Below are 6,526 nucleotides of genomic sequence, written 5' to 3'. Positions count from 1 at the left end.
CATTCCCATGTCTGCTTGAAGAGCAGATAACCTGGATAATTTCTGTGCATAAGGCACATTTAATTTAGTAGAAAGAGCACTAGGCTTGGGGGATCAAGAGACCTAGATTTTATTCCTGTGTGTTCTAAGGATTGTGACTTTGAAAAAAATGGCCTTAAGTCTTATGACCTAAGTTTACCTCCTACTAAAAGGGATTCTTTTCCCCATAGGTTGCTATGCAGACTGAACAGTCTTTCTGGCACAATGTGAGTTATCAAAAGGATGGTGGTCAAATAGAATACCACAAGTTGTTTTCTAACCTCCACACATTGCCCATGCACTTGTATGCTTATGCAAAAGCACATATGTTTGTGTACACAAACACAAATATACATATACATAAATAAAATTATGTTTGTGTACACAGACAAACACAAATACACATATACAAAAATAAATAATATGTACTTATTAAATTCCTGGCTCTTCCTATGGTCCATAAAGATTTTTAGTGATTAGTTTCATATTGTTGAAATTATTAAGGCCTCTCCACGTAGTTAAAAGGAGATTTATTTAATGGCGTAACTTACAAATTAAGGAATAGGTAGGTCGCGGAGTCTGGGGAAGGTGTATCACAGTCCAGCGGTGTTCTCTGGAGCTCTGCTCGGTCCACCTCTCCAGTCCAGGGTCCCGCAACAGAGAGAGTGCCCGCCGATCCAGATCTCGGGTCCCCCGGCGCCTCCCTTCGCCCCGCCTTGTAGGCGTGACAGTTGCCGAAGTCTCAATGGGGGTTGGAACTTCCAGATCAAAGCTGGAATGGCTACCCACTACATCTCCCCCTTTGTGTCTAAATAAGAAAGTTCTAACCTAATACAAGACTATATACAAAGGAATGGTTATCAAATATTGTCCAGGAATAATGAGGGATAATGACCTAGATAAGATGGAAGTACAACCAATGCAAACAATATCAAGCAAGAAACACATACTAAAGTCCAGAGAAGTATAGAGCATAGGTAAATGGCATGTTACAAAGATCATTCCAAAAGGTGTCCTATCCTAAAGAACCTGAATCTAATACTTAATATGTTCTATCTACTAAGTTGTAACTATAACTGCTAGTCTTCAATCCCATCAAAGACCTGAGAAGGAATATAATGGTACCTGAGAAATGGTAGATGGATGCAAGCAACTTTCGAGAGTCTTGCAAGAGTAGACAGAGACAGCAGGCAGCCTGGACAGTCACCTAATGTTTCTCAGCATTGTTGGTGCATTCAAATTGGCTACAGGCCTAGAGTATCTGACAGACCATTTTCAGAAGCAGGAATTCTGAAAGACCATCTTACCCTGTCTTGGCAGAGTACAGTGGTCGCTTTCCTTGTGTCCCACTTGTCCAGAAAGGATAGCATTGCATTAGTACTGTCAGCCATCGAGGCAAGGGCAGTTCTTTGCCCAGTAGGCCATTTTGTGCCAAGAAGACAAACTTCCAAATGGAAATGTCTTAGAAGCCCAACCAGGCACTCACGTGGGGCAAGTTCCAAAGGCCTGGGTGGCTCCCGCCCTCAGCCTCCTCCCCGGCTGGCGGGTACCTAAACCCGCCTGCAGAGTTCCGTAGAACCAGGGAACGCCTACACGGTTCCATTCCCGAAAAAGGGAGCAGCTAGTCCGGTCTCAGCTCCCTAGCTTAGCCCCCAGACCAGCGAAAAACCGCTGTGAGTGAGGCGATCCCCCTCCTCCCCAAGTGCGGGCCCCGGCTCCCACCATCCCGGCTCCCGCCAGCCCGGCTAGCTCAGTCGGTAGAGCATGAGACTCTTAATCTCAGGGTCGTGGGTTCGTGCCCCACGTTGGGCGCCAGATATTGGTGAAATTATTAAGGCCACTCCACGTAGTTAAAAGGAGATTTATTTAATGGCATAACTTACAAATTAAGGAATAGGTAGGTTGCGGAGTCTGGGGAAGGTGTATCACAGTCCAGCGGTGTTCTCTGGAGCTCTGCTCGGTCCACCTCTCCAGTCCAGGGTCCCGCAACAGAGAGAGTGCCCGCCGATCCAGATCTCGGGTCCCCCGGCGCCTCCCTTCGCCCCGCCTTGTAGGCGTGACAGTTGCCGAAGTCTCAATGGGGGTTGGAACTTCCAGATCAAAGCTGGAATGGCTACCCACTACAGTTTCACATGAGGTAAAAGTGGCTCTGTGATCACAATATATTGCCTTATAAAAAGGAAGAAATGGACCCTGAGCCTAGGCCACACAGAAAGCATACAAGATGAGAGCCATAAATTTAGGATTTGCCTTCATTTCTTCTCTGTTCCTTGGATTCAACTCATAGATATTCCTGTATCTCTACCCTTTACTCTGGATAATGAATCAGAGTCAGACCTGGCCTTGAAGGAAACTAGAGGTATGTTGTAAAAGAATGCTGTAATATTACAGACTTGGCTAAGTGTTACCCAATAGCATAGATTAGGACAGAAATCAGAGGGTGTGTGTGTGTGTGTGTGTGTGTGTGTGTGTGTGTGTGTGTGTGTGTGTGTGTGTATGTATGTGTGTTATGGTGGTTAATACAGAAACTAAAAACTGGTTAAAGTACAGAGTGTGTTTGTGAAGTATTGAGCCATAAATGGAACATCTATATCACCCTTCCCTTGCAAGGTTCAGGGTCTGTTGTGAAAAATGGGGTAGAAAGACTGTAAGAACCAGTATCTTCTAGACATGGCATGGCCACTGTACTCATGAAGCCACATTGTGTATTGTTGCCTACATGCATATCATATAGTCAGGAAAATACTGTACTACTGAGGATTAAAGGGCTCACAAATACCTACCACTACTGGAAGAGATATTGAGAGTTGATGGCTGACAGCTGAGGGAAGGAGAGTCAATTTTCTTCAGAGATATGATAACTGGTATCAGTTTTCAATGAATACCAAGTTTTCAATGGATGACCCCCACATACCTATGAGTATATGGACAACAGAAATAGGACTTGGTGTGTTATTTGAATAAAAGAGGGCATGAAGTAGGAGAGGATGGGAAGGTGGGCTTGGATCTGGGAGGGGACAGGGGAAAATGGGAGGTGAATATAATCAAAATACATTGTATATGTGTATGAAATTCTCAAGTAGAAATATTATTTTTTAAAAAAGATTTCTGTCAGGCAGTGGTGGCACATGCTTTTAATCCCAGCACTCAGGAGGCAGAGACAGATAGATCTCCCAGTTCGAGGTCAGCCTAGTCTACAAAGTGAGTTCCAGGACAGCAAGGACCAGAGAAACCCTGTCTTGAAAACAAAAACAAAAACAAAAACAAACAACAACAACAAAAAAAGATTCCCGCTTTCAGCATTCTTTAGTTTCCTGTAGTCCTTTGTGTAGGGTTGGGGTCTCCTGGGCTTTCCCCAATCCATGTTAATATGTCTATTTCCCTAGGAAAGAACAAATCAACTGGTTATCCAATACCAAATAGATAGTCTTGAAAACATACATTCAAGTAACAAAGATTGAACAGGTTGTATTTACACATATAGGTATTTGCGCATGTTGTGTGTATATGTGCATATGTGTGTATGTAAAAAAATGAATGAAAAAGAGGCCATAAATTTAAAAGAGAACAAGGGTGTATCCATGATAGAGCTTGGAGGGAGGAAAGGGAAGATGGAAATGATGTAATTATATTAGAATATCAAAAAATAAGAAATAAAGGAGAATAATTATATGGAGAGTCATGAGGAGGAGCAGAGACCCTGCCCAGATAGGGAAGTAGTAGATTCTAAGAAAACAAATGTTTAATTAAAAAGTCTTTTCAGAAGCATCTCTACACAAAAAGAAAAATATTAAAAATGACAGTCTAGCTTCTGGAAAATATTTCTTCTTCCCTACATTCAGTCTATACTGTGTTCTCATCACTCCAATTTCCAAAAGAAAGAATTACCCTGGTGGGTTTCTAACATATGCCCTACATGCACAAGAAGATCCCAGGGCAAAGAATGACTAAGAGACAAGAGACAGATGGCCTAGGGGGTGCTCCAAAACTAAGCAGACTCATGTTATGGTGGAGTGAAAGGGCTCTGTGAGTCAGGAGACCTCAGTATTGTGGTGAATCTGCTAAGCAGCTCCTTGTAAAAGTGTGCATGAGTCATTCCTCTCCTCTGGGTCCCGGTGGCTTTGTCTGTGCAACGAAATCCTTGAATTGGTTTGTCACTGAGGTTTTTTAAAGCAAACTATGATATTCAAGAATACCTCAAATATACTATTTAAACCTGTAAGTATTAAAAGCTTTGTTGCTAACTTGCATCTTGAATTATTCTTGCAACTATACAGGTATTAGAACCAGAACCACTAGGCAATGATTTATTCTCTTCACAGCATTTTTTTACCTGCTAGCTTCCCCTTAAAGCTTCAGATTAATGGTATTAGTTTGATTGAACACTAAGTAATGTCACACCCAATAAATACAATTTCTTCTGCCTGTGTAAAAATACCCAGAGATTAGAATTCAAACTCTGCTGTGCTTAAGACCCATTAAGAATGTATTTGTAGGCTATCAGATAGGGGTATACTCAGTTGGAAGAGTGTTTGTCTACCATGCATGAATCCTTGGGTTTTATTTCTAGCACTGCACAAACTAGCTGTATCTGTGTACTCCTGTAATCTCAGAAGTTTAGAGATGGAGGCAGGAGGATCAGAAATTCAAGGACATCCTCAACTGTATAGTAAACCGATGGCCAATTGGGCTACAAGAGACCTTGTCTCAAAAGAGAAAGAATGCATGTGTATATGTGTAAGTGCTCACGGAGAGATACCAATCTACCAATCTCTATGGTGATATTTTATTTGTACTGAAATGTGATTTTATTTGTATGTTAATAAATAAAGTTGCCTGGGGGTCAGTGCTAATAGCAAGCCATCACAGAAGCTGGGCAGTGGTGGTGCATGCCTTTAATCCCAGCTCTTGGAGGCAGAACTAGGTGGATCTCTGTGTGTTCAAGGATACAGCCAGCATGGAGACACACGACTTTAATCTCAATACCAACCATAGAAGACCTGGAGGTCTGTACAGGCAGGTAGTGATGAGGTGGTCATGTGGTTGGGTTTACAACCAATGAGAAGGCAGAACAGAAAGTCTTTATAAAGACAAACACACAGGAAGTAGTTCTCTTGGCTGAAGAGGATAGCTGCAGGAGTGAAGGGTAAAGCTCTTAGCTCGGACCTCTTGGATTTTCATCTTTTTGAATTGGTTCTGTGTTTCTTATTGAATAAGACAGTTACTTCTACATTTGGCACCCACATGGCAAGAATCCATTAAAAACCACTAGGCTTGGCGGCAGGTCCGTTTTCCCTCCTGGGCAGCCCGGCTCCCTAGCTCAGGCCCAGGTTGGCTTGGTCTCAGGCCGGACTGACTGTAGTCCCAAGTGGTTAGCTGCAGCTGGAGCTACTTGCTTAAAGCTGGTGCTACAGACAACTCAGGCCTGTCCTGCCGAACAGGGCCCCTGCCTGTAAAGCCAATGCACATGGTCGGAGCTTAAGGAAGCCAGAGCCCAGGCTTGACTCAACTCAAGCGGGAACACATGGCTGGATTCAAGCTCTTAGGCAGAACTCGTGGCTATACTTTCTTGCTCTCTCTCTCTCTCTCTCTCTCTCTCTCCTCTGTCTCTCTCTGTGTCTCTGTCTCTCTCTGTGTCTCTGTCTCTGTCTCTGTCTCTGTCCCTCTCTGTCTCTCTCTCTGTCTCTCTCTCTCTCTCTCTCTCTCTCTCTCTCTCTCTCTGTCTCTCTCTCTCTCTCTGGATTCACACCTCAGACACTAGGTGGCTGTTTTGAAATTCTATCGGATTTGTACTATTCTACGCAGACTTGGTAAGTCAATTAAGATATCAGATAGTTTAAAGGAAACTATTTAAAAGAGAATTTTTTCCACATTAAAAAAAATGGGTTTTATGTGTACATTGGAAGAAAATTGGGCTTTGTTTGAAATTTTAGGCAGTCTGACATTGGAAAAACTATATGAGAAGATTAATGTTGATCGAATTTTTATTTATTATTTTTTATTATTATTTATTATCTTTATTATTTTTCTTATCCTGATTTTACTATTTAAAAAGACAGTCAATTTAAGTGGCAGGATAAAAGCTTTAGAAAAACCTGTTAAACCTGTTAAAATGAATTATAGAGAAATTCAAAATCAGACAGAAGAAATTAACAGTGAAGTTGTTCCAAGATTGGATCACAAGGTTACAGAAAGAAAGCCTGGTTTCACACAGCCACCTTTAATTTATCCAGTAATGGTACAGCAGTTACCTGATCAAGTGAATACACAAAATAGTTGAGCTCCAATTGAAATGTTAGATTTCCAAAGGTTTAAAGAGGCAATAGTATCTTATGGCATGCATTCCCCATATGTAAAGCAAATGTTAAACACCTGGTCAACTTATAATAGGATTATACCACAGGACTGTCGGGAGCTGGCACATGGTATTCTGGAACCAAGTAAACCACTCAAGTGTCAAATATGGTTCAAGGAGGAGGCTAAAAACATAGAAAAACAATGGAGGGAT

At 42.0% G+C, this 6,526-nt stretch overlaps 1 non-coding gene across 1 annotated transcript; it reads left to right on the top strand.

The window, feature by feature from the left end:
- Positions 1 to 1,757: 1,757 nt before the first annotated feature.
- Positions 1,758 to 1,830, top strand: Trnak-cuu (transfer RNA lysine (anticodon CUU)). Its single transcript has one exon. It is a non-coding gene; the product is annotated as a tRNA-Lys (tRNA).
- The last annotated feature ends 4,696 nt before the right edge of the window (positions 1,831 to 6,526 follow it).

Source organism: Peromyscus californicus, unplaced genomic scaffold, assembly GCF_007827085.1.
Source record: "Peromyscus californicus insignis strain IS unplaced genomic scaffold, ASM782708v3 Scaffold_10__1_contigs__length_136768540, whole genome shotgun sequence".
Lineage (NCBI taxonomy): Eukaryota > Metazoa > Chordata > Mammalia > Rodentia > Cricetidae > Peromyscus > Peromyscus californicus.
This window is presented reverse-complemented; position numbering and strand designations above follow the sequence as displayed.